The sequence below is a fragment of the Coptis chinensis genome, chromosome 9 (genome assembly GCF_015680905.1).
Source record: "Coptis chinensis isolate HL-2020 chromosome 9, ASM1568090v1, whole genome shotgun sequence".
NCBI lineage: Eukaryota > Viridiplantae > Streptophyta > Magnoliopsida > Ranunculales > Ranunculaceae > Coptis > Coptis chinensis.
This window is the reverse complement of record NC_141464.1, coordinates 15,230,141-15,243,628: the sequence shown is the minus strand read 5'-3', so window position 1 is coordinate 15,243,628 and position 13,488 is coordinate 15,230,141.

Here is a 13,488-nt window from a genome sequence, read left to right as displayed (position 1 = left end):
TATCTAAGACCGACAAGTCGGGTCGAAATGTGGCAAAGCCAATAAGATACAATTGGTTGCCTTCGTGGGTTTTAAACAAAGTTGCATTCGTGGGCTTAAAACTATGAAAGCGGTAAACACGAAAAATAACTACAGTTAGCTAATTAGCTATTTACTAATGATTAATTAAACAAAATATGTAAAAGCTTAGAAAGTGTTCGTCAAAGATTGGAACTTCAACCCCCAAGTTGGGTTGAGATACGCGAGCGTGATATTACAATATTCGCCTCGCACATCTAATCGGTCCAAGTTGGTTGAATCCCCAACTCTTGGTAAGTAAACTTAAACCAAAAGACTAAACTTTCAAACTTAAACTATTTTGTATTTATCCTAATTTTTTTTTTTGTATTTTGACTTAACTATATGATATTATCTTAATCTAACATACATAAGTAACAATTAATAGAAAATAAAACCTAAACATGCTACTAAACTAATTTTAATGTTTGACTTTACTAATGGATTACCAATTCATTTAAATTAATAAATTTTAAAATTTTAAAATTCTTTTTTTAATTGAATTTTTGGTTTTGAGAACTCAAAACTTTGCAAATCTATCTACTTTTTATATACTCACAGTTGAATTAAAATGACCAGGGGGAATTAAAGCTAACTTACATACGAAGATTCTGAGCCAACAGAATCTTCGTTGGAAAAAAACAAAGTGCGGCGAGGGTCTGACAGGTGCGGGCGCGGCAAGGACGTGGATGCGGAAAGCTCAGGTGCGAGCACGTCTCAGGCGAGTGTGCGTGGGTTGCAGGCGCGGCGCAGGTGGATTTTCACCGTTTTGGCTCATTTTTTTCCAGCAGTCTCCGGTGAACCGTCTCGTGCTTCGTTTGCTCGAAGTGTACTAGAAATACACAAAAAAGAATCATCAGTAACGAAATACAAGAAAAAAAACTTGAAAAACTTGGAAATAAGATTGAGAAGAGGAGTTCAAAGAGTGATTTTTTTCTCCATCTTCCTCCTTGTGCTTGTATCCATGACGGCGGCGCCATTTGAAGATTTAGAAATAGTGCTGAGTTAGGTTTTGTTGTTCATCTTAGATCATTTGTTAGGAGGACTGGTTGTGATGGGTTGAAAATCTCTTTCTAAACTTTCTAGTCTTTTTTACTCTTGTTCTTGATGTTTTAAATGGTGGAAACACTAGTTCTTTATCTAGAATGGGTTGAAATCTTAAATAAACTATTGATTTGATAGAGAAACATGTATGGAAATGATTTAGATGGATATCTTGCTCACAAAGTTATACTCATTTGAACTTGTCAAATGAGTATGACTAGTGTTTTTGGGGTTGAATCAAAGATTAGGAGAAGTAATGAAAACTTTGTATTGAAGACAAGATTGAAAGCTTGTATTGAAGATTATAAGAACTTGTATTAGCAACTAAAGCTTGAAAAATATAAAAATTGAAAACAAGTAAATAACAAATTAAACTATTAATTAAAACATATTATCTACTCCTAATGACCAAAGATTAATTTTAGGTTAAGGTTCTCTCTCTCCCCACTTTGGTTTATATAAGACACCAATTACATATTTGCCCCCTTTCTTCTAGAAACACCTTGAGGATAAGATTAAGCTTTGTGGGCTTTTGACTTAAGCCCATATAATTGAATTCTTGATTTGGCTTTAAGTCCCTTAGTCCATAGCTTTTAGCTTTGAGTCCTTGAGTCTTCAGCTTTTAGTCTTGAGTCCTTGAGAGTTGACTTTGACTTTTTGGCACTTTTTCTCCTAAACTAGAATCTTCCCAAGTAGCATAAATAGCAATCCTTTTTGCGCTAAAATGCACATTTTAGGAATATACGTTTTAAATGGCTTGTATCCTGCAAAAGGTAGCAAAAACTATAAGTTGTCTGTTCATTAAGCATAAGAAGGGCATAATTGAAGCATTGTAAAGGTAATAAAACGCACATTTGGGGACTGATCAGGGATCCAATATCATCTTAATTATTTGTAATGGTCATGGAGTTATTCTTAGAGCTGATGATGTAAAGTGTTGGAAGAGGAGATTAAAACTTCATAGTAGATGTCATAATCCTGTGATTACTCACCTAGCATTTGCATATGACTTAATAGCATTCATGCACTGGGATTTGGTTACAGCAGCCACGCTGAGAGATACACTCGAAGAATTCAAAAGGTGTTCAGGCCTAGAAGCAAATGTTCAGAAGAGTCAAATATTTTGTATAGGAATGGATGCCAGAGTGAGTGAAGAAGCAAGACAGATTTTACAATTCACTTGAAGGAAATTGCCAATGAGGTACCTGGGTATGCCACTCATCACCACAATACTCACCTTTACAGATTGCACACCACTCATCACAAAGGTAACAAAAAGAATCCAAGGATGGAGGAGTAAATATTTATCATATGCAGGGAGATTGCAATTATTGAAGTCAATACTTAATAATTTGAGTATATATTGGTTATCATCTTTTGTTTTGCCCAAAAGAACAATAGATGAAACCAACAGGGTATGCAGGAATTTCCTTTGGACTGGGCCTGACGGGGACTCTTCTCATGCTTTGATCAGTTGGAAGGTGGCGTGTTTACCATATAGGGAGGGAGGGCTTAGAATAAGATGTTTGGAAACCACCAATCATGCTGCAAACTTAAGGCATTTCTAGAATCTTATAAGCAATAAGAGCACTCTGTGGGTTAAGTGCGATCATAAAAACTTGATCAGAGGAAGGAATATATGGGAGATTAATATACCAAATGACTGTTCATGGAGCTGGCGTAATATTTTAAAAGATTGACCGAGAGCTAAAGGGATTGCGCTGCACTTGATTGGGAATGGGCAAGACACGAAACTATGGAGTGCCCCATGGCATCCGAGTGGTATTTTACAAGACAAGCTACCCACTATGTTCAAACATGATTCAATATGCAATAGGAATAGTAAAGTAGCTTGTCTCATAGAGGATGAGTAGTGGCAGATACCGCATATATTAAGAATACATTGTGCCGAACTGGTCCAAGATATTGAACAGGAAGTCAAATTGCATGAGGGGAATGATGAAGTCATCTGGTCTGCGTCAGTGGAGGGAAACTATACCATGAGAGATACTTATGAAGAATTAACACAGGAAGAACAACAGATGAGTTAGCATGGGATGGTATGGTTTACCAATAGAATTCTAAGGTATTCGTTTATGAGTTGGTTGGGCATGAAAGATACGATGGCTTAAAGACTTTGCAACGTATGAAAGAGTGGAATGTTTTGTCATCTGATACTTGCATATTGTTCAACACAAGCATGGAAACAAAAGAGCACCTGTTCTTCTCATGTAGATATGCATGTAAGGTGTGGGACGAATTGCTTAGGAGAGTAGGATATAACAAAACTCGAGAGCAAACTTGGCAGGAGGAACTCAATTAGATTCTCAACAAAACCAAGGGGAAGGGTGGATATCAAGATGCACTGAAACCCATACTTACAGGCTTTATATATTGGGTATGGACATAACGAAATGCGAGGATTTTTTTAGCACAAAGCAAGAAGTGAACAAAAGCTAGTGGAAACAATTTTCAGAGAAGTAAAGGTAAAGATACATGATAAGAGCCCAAAACTGTAGTTTTAACCCCTTAACAATCATACTTTTAGACCAATTATGTGAGTAATAATTAAGAGTTAATATTGATTACGTGTTTTTATGCGTTTCAGGTTTCAAAGTCACTTATGTGCAGAAATGTGCCACCTTGATGAGATAAAGGAGCAATGGTTGGTTGCTAAGGAGTTCTGTGATTAAAGACCAAGATTCAAGAAGACAAAGCCTTTGTAAAGCCTACTCAGACCTTGAAAAGTCAAAGTCCACGCGGGCAGAAACAGTGCACAAAGTCAGTAGAACTTCCGAAGACCGTATCTTTGGACTCAGACCTTGGAATTGGGCCTACCTTATGTCAAAATGACCGGCTCGGGAAAAGCTTTCCAATGGTCCAAGCTTTGGCCCAATCAGAGGAGCAGAAGTGGAATAAAAGTTTGTCGAAGCCAAATCCAGCTGAAGAGCTTTCCAATGGTCCAAGCTTTGGCCCAATCAGAGGAGCAGAAGTGGACTAAAAGTTTGTTGAAGCCAAATCCAGCTGAAGTGCCCTTTTTGGACGGAAGAAATTGGGTTTTGGGCCCGATTTTCCGGCCCAAAATATGGCTCCAAGCCCATGCACGATTTTTGAATCTGATTTCCTCCTTATCAACAAAGAAGACTTAACTCTGAAGATATCTGGGAGCTTAGGGTAGAAAGTAGCCATTAGAATAGCTTCTCAATCTAGTTTTAATGGTTTTTTAATTAAGTTTAGTTTCATTTCATTCCTTGTTTTAGATTAAACTTTTAAAATATTGTTATTCATTTGATTAGATTAATAAAATAGTTTATTATTATTCAATTCGTTTTTCTGTCATTACATTTATAGATCTAGTTTAAATTCTTGTTGATATCATTTCTTAATTATTAATTAGATTTCAATTATTGTTTGTTAAATTAGTAAAGTTGGAATCTTGATATTATGTTTAGTTTAGATTCATATGGAAATGATTGCAGAATGATTCTCGGCTAAACCTCCTGATAAGAGCCCAAAACTGTAGTTTTAACCCCTTAATAATCATACTTTTAGACCAATTATGTGAGTAATAATTAAGAGTTAACACTGATTACGTGTTTTTATGCATTTCAGGCTTCAAAGTCCATTATGTGCAGAAATGTGTCACTTTAGCGAGATAAAGGAGCAAGGGTCGGTTACTAACGAGTTCCGTGATTAAAGGCCAAGATTCAAGAAGATAAAGCCTTTCTAAAGCCCGGTCAAAAGCTGAAAAGTCGACGCGGGCAGAAACAGTACACAAGTCAGCAGAACTTCCGAAGGCCGTATCTTTGGACTTAGACCTCGGAATGGGGCCTACCTTATGTCAAAACGACCGGCTCGGAAAGAGATTTCCAATGGTTCAAGCCTTGACCCAATCAGAGGAGCAAAAGTGGACGAAAAGTCTGTTGAAGCCAACTGCAGCTGAAGAGGCCTTTTTGGACTGAAAGAATTGGGGTTTGGGCCTGATTCTATGGCCCAAAACATGGCTCCAAGCCCATGCACGATTTTTGGATCTGAAAGTATAAAAACAAAAGCTTAGCTCTTTGTTAATGGTAGATAGTTAGACCTAGATTAAAGATTAGATTAGTAGCCTCCATTAATTAATTCTAGATCTAGTTTTCCTTAGATTTAATTAGTTTAATTTAATTAGTTTCATATCTTGTTTTTATTTAATTCCTTGAATGATTGTTCGTCATTTAATTAGATAAATAAAATAGTTATTATTATTCAATTTCGATTTTTGTCATTTGCATTTATAGATCTAGTTTAAATTCTTGTTCTTATTTCATTCTTAGTTAATTAATTAGATTTTAATTATTGTTTAATTTAGATTAGTAAAGTTAGAATTTTGGTATGATGTGTAGTTATAATTCAATGGGAAATGATGGGTTGATGATTCGAGGCTAAAACCTCCATTAGAGGGGTTGATGAAGCTTTGATGAAAACTTAGTGGTATAGTGTAGAAGCATTGTAGAATCTATTCCACTCTAGAAGGTTGTGATTCGCCATGAGAATGGGTGGACGACCTCACATGCTAGTTAGTATTTGGTAGAAATGCCATGAACACTAGCGATTAGAACTCGAAATTCTTGCCGTAAGAACGTAAGAATCGAAATACAAGAACCTATGCTAGGTTATCAAGTTGGATTCGAGGTGGATTCAATTCCCCTCTAATCCTTTATCTAGATTAAAAAACAATCATATTTCCATAACATTCGTAGTTTAAATTCAAATAATCAATTTCATATTGCATCGTAGTATAATTCCCCCTCGTAAAACTCTCATTAGACTTAAGACCGATTAATTAGATTAGAAAACATCATATGCTAGAGAACTAGGAGTGGAACGAACTTGTTACTCCACTCTATTTCGATAGAATTGATAGTAGAAACTTTGATAAATATAGACACGTAAATTAGTTTTAGTTTACTTACGTTTTGAGTTCGTCGTTCATTTCGTAGGTAAACTATTCAATCTTTTATGTTTATCACCTCCATTAGAGGGGGTTGAGAAGCCTTGATGAAAGCTTGATTCCGATTATCGCAGAGTCGTCGTAATTTCTATTCCACTCTAGAAACGATTAATTCACCATGAGAATGGGTTTAATCATTCACATGCTAGTTATGAATTGGTAGAAGTGCCATGTGTAATTAGGGATTAGGAAGAACCAATTGTTATGCGTAGCAGTTCAATTCGGATTACGACGATTCCTCGTTAGTAAGTTAAGTTGAGTTAAGGTGGAATCACCCCTAATTCCTTATCATAGAGTCAACGCAGCATTCCGTAGTTAATTAGTCGTATCTTGTGGGTAGTTGCATCGTAGTTTATAATTCGTAAATCTCTCATTAGACTTTAGTTAAGATTGATTAGACTTAGAAAACATTACATGTGAAAGAACTAGGAGTGGAACGAATCATCTACTCCACTATATCTCAATAGGATTGAGAGTAGAAATCTTTGATAAATTAGGCACGAATAAAGTTTTAGTTTTACTTTCGTTTAGAGTTTCATCGCTTTATTCATTAGTAAAACTATTCATTTTACGATTATCATATGGCACCGCTGCCATCTTAGTTCACTTTCGCATTGTTTTCCTAGTATAAGTACTTTTCTTAAAGTCCCATTTCACCAACCCACCCTTGTTTGATTCTAACTGTGGTCGTCCGTTTCAGCAATTGAAAGTTCCTCGGAAAAAATACACGGAGCGCACCTGCGCCCCAAAGGAGTGCGACCCGAGCCACACGCTTGGAGCCCCGGAGCCCCCAAAACCAAACCTAATGACAAGCGCTCAAATCACTAGAACTTGAAGTTTACATTGAGCGCACCTGCGCCCAAGGAGAGCGCACCGCGCCTTCAGCTGAATTTTGCCGGATTTCCACAGGTTTGTTTTGAACTTTGATTTTTCAAGTTTTTCAGTGTTCTAACTTGTTATATACACTGACCACGCGTAAACAAGACGCTATTCATAAGCGAAGCAAGGACGCAATCATGTATTCCTTTCTTCCACACCTCGCATCTTTTGTTAGAGGTTTATACTAGTATATTAGGATTGGTTGGAGTGTTGTCGTGTTTAGTTAAGTTTGGTCTTAGCCTTGTATGAGATTAAGGTCTGGTCGAACAAAAACACCTAACGTAATTACACGGCAACGTCAACAAGCACGCCTATCTAGTATACCACTCATTGCACCTCTAGCTACTATTCCACATACTCTACCTGACATAATGCCCGAAGAAGGAGAGACTCCTCTCTCTGACTTTTATAAAGCCTTGAGCGATAGCCCCAAATCTTGCATCGTTCTAGCAGACCCAGTGGGGGATTTCCGAATCCCCCCAAATATTTTTAATTTGTTACCCGTTTTTCATGGTTTAGACCATGAAAAACCTTATTAGCACATGCGTAGGATTGAATAAGTTCTTACAACATTCCACCATCCTACGGTGGGGGCTGAACAAATTAAACTCAGGGTATTTCCTTTCACTTTAGCCGATAAGGCGGCGTCTTGGTTAACTGCCCAAGCGCTTAATTCTGTGGACTCGTGGGCTAAACTTGTTTAGCTGTTTATGGAACATTTTTACCCACCCCTAAAGACGGATGAGATGCTTTCCAAGATTCATTTCTTTCGACAAAATCCTCATGAATAATTTTCAAAGGCTTGGAATCGTTTCACCGATCTCCTTATAGAGTGTCCACATCATAACCTAGCTTAAAGACACGTTAGTTAGATTGCCTTTTCAAAGGACTTCTACATCACCATAAAAATTCCTTGACATAATGAATGGGGGTAGTTTCCTAAGTAAAGGAGCCTCGAAGGCTTATAAATTTTTAGAGGATCAAACTAAGCGAAATAACAACTGGGGGGGGGGGGGGGTAGTGACAATATCCACCGCTCCGCTAGTTCTTCTAATACTGATTAAGGCCGCGGTATGTTTGAGATAAAAACACGATCCCGAGCTTAAAACTCTAATCGAATCACTCACTAAAAGGTAGAGGCCATTTCTGTACAACAAAAGCCTATCCCCGTCATGAATGTAAATTCCAATCCATGTAGTTTCTGTTGGAGTCCTGAGCATCCCGACTGCCACTGTCCTATAGCCTATGAACATGCTTGTTCCATTAATAGTGAACCTAACGCCCATTGGAGACAAAATCCCAACTTCGGTTGGAGAAATAACCAACAAGTCACACCTCTAGGGTACAATAATCAATATGTTAGGCCAACGCACAGTTATAACCAAGCTCCACCACGACAAGGACAGGGTCAGGGTAATTATAATAATTATAACAACCAAGCGCAACCTCGACAAGGTCAAACACAAGGTCAAGGTAGTTATAATAATTATAATGCTAATAGAGGTATCGTTCCGGTAAATAATAACTATCACAATCCGCCCATAAATAATCAACGCGAGATAGTTCCAGTCACACCACCCATGACCACTACACCCACACAACCGGATCGTCTTGACACCTTCATATAGGTGAGCCAACAACTCTTCCAAACCATGGCTCAATCTAACCAACAGATTCTACAATTCGTTAATAATTTAAGCCAACAATTAGGCCAAGATAAAGCCCAACCCAAAGGTGTGTTTCCAGGTCACGCGATACCTAATCCTAAAACAACAAACGCAGCCTTTGAGGTAACCGGTAATACTAGTAATGAAAATGAAAACGTAGGTGAGCTAAATGCCATCACCACTCTCCGTTCTGGCAAAGTGGTTGATAACAAAGTAACTATTCCTATAGTTACCCCACCAGTAGCCCCTACACGTGCTACTTTACTAGATACCGAAATAGAAACTGAAGAGCCTACCACTGTAGAGGTACCAGTTACAACACAACCTAAGAAATAGAAAGCCAAGGTTAAACATCCAGGTGATACATATGCTAAATATAGAGAGAAACCACCGTTTCCACAAACATTATCCATGTTAACTAGGGATACAAATTATGAGGAGATTAGGGACGTTTTCAAGAATATAACTATAAACCTTCTCTTCCTCGAAGCTATTAAAAAGCTACCACACCATGCTAAGTTTCTTAAGGAGTTGTGTACTACTAGGCGTAAGACCAATATACCAAAAGACGCCTTTTTAACAGAACAATTCCCAACTCTATCTGAACATAACGGAATTGTTAAGTACAAGGACCCTGGTCATCCTACTGTACAATGCACCTTAGGAGATTCCTATACGACGACCGCGTTATTAGACCCGGGGGCTAGTGTTAACATACTCCCGTTTTATTTGTATAGACAAATAGGTCTAGAGGAGATGCAACCTACTAAAATGGCGTTGCAATTAGCTGATCGGTCTATTAAGTATCCTAAGGGGGTGGTTGAAAACGTGCTGGTAAAGGTTCAGAATTTCTACTATCCAGCTGATTTCGTCATCCTCGATACAAAAGTCGCTAACGACTCTGTCCCGATCATCTTAGGGCGTCCCTTCCTGGCAACTGCCAATGCGCTCATAAATTGCCTCGATGGTTCGATGTCCATGTCTTTTGGCCATCTTTCTGTTGAAGTAAATGTTTTTAAAACAAAGACACAGTTACCCGATTCGTCTATGGATGGAGAGGTTAGCATGATCGAGAGCTTCGCTCGAGATTATTTCAACAACACGTTCACTGATAATCAGATGCCCAAATTTCTTTCCTTTGAAAGTTCAGACTCCAACATTTTCATCCCTACACTAGTCGATACACATATTATGGATGAGGACGAGATAGATGACTTTCTCAAAGATATAGATGAATACCATAGTAAGGTGGATATGACCAAGCTAGATGAGGAATTCGATGAGTTTCTTAGAGCAGGGGATGAGTCACCCTATCAAGAACTACTTTGCACAACATTCGCCTCGACTCTCCTCCTTCCACCCTTTCAAAGGAATCTCGAGTTTGCACTCGATCCTTTTGTTTATCCTGTGCTTCATAATTTTTTAAATCCTCCTAGCAAACAAATACTTCAGAAGGACAAACCATTTGACACCTTCATTTTCAGAATTGAGACAGTCCCTACCTACACCATGAATGAGTTTTGTGCTAAACCCACATCCTCATTTTTTCCATGCTTTCCTTTTATAACTTATCCATATCCACCATATCTTCCACAACCATTCACTTTTCCACACTTATTCACTAGGACACCCTCTCGTTCAAAGATGAAAAAGAAGGTGCATGCTAGGTTACATTATAAGTCTATCCGACTTCGCTTTCATTTCACTAGGTTGCGTCATAGGAAATCTTGGTGCTTGATTGTGTTTGGGTATGTTTTTTGTGATGTTTATTTATGGAATGATCCACAACTATTTCGGTTGTTGATATATGATAAACTGCATGTTCATACATATGTTTAGATAAAGTCTCGAGTATCTGACTATAAACGACTCAATTTTTGTGTTTGGTGCATTTCCTTTCATTTCCATATATTGGTGAGTGCACCATTCAAGTAACCAAGCCCTTCCTATGGAGTGTGTGGCTGTAAGTACCCGATCCTAAGTCCATGTTTAACATAATTCACGTTTTCCACTCTTGCATGTTTTCTCGGATTTTTGAGTCATGTTTCTCTATGGGGTGAATTATGTTCTTATTGCTTATTGTTTTTCCTTATAAAAGTAAAAAAAATATTAAATAATAAACATAGTAATCTAGGAAGTCTCGGGAATCTGACTTTAAAAGACCCACTTTTTTTAAAAAAAAAAAAAATTTTCTAAACTATGTTGTAAAAATTTGTTTGGGGGTGGGGTGTTCGTGTTTCCATCCTAGAGTGTTTTATGTCCCATTAGAGTTGTTTAGGCCGTTTAATTGTATTCCGATTCGGGTTGACATAATCTATGAATTTAGAGTTCATTCGTTCTCATAACTTACGTCATGCACGCACTTTGAGACATTTTCCATTTACTTAAAAATCGAGCCGGTAACGAAGCGGCAATGTTATTTTGAAATTACGCGAAAAATAGGAAATTGTCCGAATTCTAATTGGGCTTGGGCCCAACCCGCGCGCACCTGCGCCTTACCTTAAACCTTTAGTTCGTGTTTTCATCTTCGCCGCCGCCATTAACAAGCAAACAAGCTTCAAACCCTAAACCAAAAATAAAAATTAAAAAGAAAACTAACTACACCCACGCCAAACATCCAAACCCACTCCAAATCTTCTCAAAACCGTCCCACCACCACCTCCATCAATTTACAAAACCAAAAACCACTGAAAAATCCAAATCTTGGAGCTGTCATGCCACCACACCACCACCACCATCGATTTTTTGTGAGGTTGTCCCTCATTGCTTCCCCCTACCTTATTCAAACCCCCAAACCTTATCAAAACTTCCAATGGCTCAACAACGCCGAATTTTGCAAGAGCAAGTCTTTACTGGCGACCACTTCACGTCATTTTACGGTGACGAAATGGTTAGTAGAGATTGGAATAGCTTGTGGTACTCGTACCGACGACTTTTACCACGAAGAGTTAGTCCGACGGTTTTACAACACGAGGGAGTTGGAGGGGAATCGAAATTTTGTTACGGTGGCAAAGAGGAGGAAAGAAGTATCTGTTGGGTTGTTGGCTGAGATTCTAGGCATTCCGCCTAGAATCCATCTTGACGCCACGTTACAGGAGTCCCAATATATTGGGGTAGAGCCTTTGATGCACGCGACTATTACCGAAGGGAACTACAATGCGAGCTCGCATTGTGTTCGCCAGGCATCCCTCAGAACCAACCAGCTGGCTGTAGCTCAGTGGATTGGTAGGAATGTCATAGGGAAGGAGAAGGTCAGCGACATCGGTCTGAACTGCCTTCACGTTCTATGGATACTCCAGAGCGAAGTATGAGTTCTGTATTTTGGAGTTTTGCTTAACATGATTAGGGGAGTGGGGAAGTCTATTGCACCTCTCCCTCGTTTTGATAACCAAGATCATCTTTGAAGTTGAGGCGACTCGACGCGTCGATAGGATTTGCCTCACCCGACACCGAAATCATGGTATTTATACCGAGTGTATCCAACGAGTTTGGAGGTTGCCTGAGGATAGGGTAGTCTGACGAGGAGGACGTCGGAAATGAGAATGACTTAGAGGATGAGGAGGACATGACATGTTTTGATGTTGATGCCTTGGAGAGGTGTTGGTCAGATGCAGAACACATGGCTGTGATTCATCGTGGCATGCGTTCTCTCAATACTATTTGCGAAGACCTCCGGACTCGACAGGCTACTATGCATCATAACTTCGAGATTCGTACCCAGCGCGAGGATGAGCGGTGGGAACAGATGAGGGTTGAGCTGGAATCTCAGCACCAGTTCCGAGCCGATATGCTTGCACGCTTCCCACCTCACGGGGATTCTCCTTCTGAGGATACATCAACGAGGCACGAGCGTCGTCGCCGAAAGACGAATACTGCTGGCCCATCGGGAGCTCAGGAGCCACCTCTTGAGCATGTGCCCTCCCCTCCGCTACCAGTAGCGACATGTTTAGGGATTCTATAGATTGATATTTGATGTTGTTATTTATTATAGTTGTTATTTATTTTTAATGTAAGTTTTAACATTCGTAGATTTGAATTTTGTAGTGAAATTTACTTTGAATGAAAAAATTAATATAATGTGGTTATTTTCATTGTGCGTGGTTGTTTCATATTGATCCTACCTTCCCACATTGTTTGGGGGTGGTATTATTCCAGCATGATTTTTATATGACCCTCATTTCTAGAAGTTATTTCGGAGTTAGGGTGAGAATATTGCCGATATGGGCATATCTATGAATAAATATGGGGTAGGATGAAATCTCGATAAGTTAGGTAGTTTTATCCTAAATTTAACCTAAAATATACTAGGGTTGTTTTTAGAATCAAGAATATGAGTTGTTTCCGTTTTCGGGTTTGAAAATTTTAGTATTTTCGGAAATTGTCGTAAAAGCTTTTTGGCAACTTCCCGATTCGTTTTAGCAACTTAAAACCTATAAAAACTTCATTCATTCTACACTCACAACCCACACTACACCTAACTTCCATCTCTCACCTTTCACTCCCACGTTTCCCGTTGTTCTTCACCATTTTCACAAATCAGCACCTCAAAGCGCACATGCGCCCCAGTGGAGCGCACCTGCGCCGTAAGCCATTGTCAGAAATTTTACACTGAGTGCACATGCACCGAAGAGGAGCGCACTTGCGCCCTAAGCCATTGTCAGAAATTTTACACCGAAGCACTGCGCCAAAAAACATAAATCCAAAAGCACCCGAAGCACTCGCTACGACCTCCGTAGACCATAAATTTCCTGTTTTTTGTGGGTTGTTCCCGGATCAGTTGCAGCTGTTCCGGAGGGTCGTTTTGAGATGACATCTCCTACAATAATACCGGAACAGTCTTTCAAAGATTTG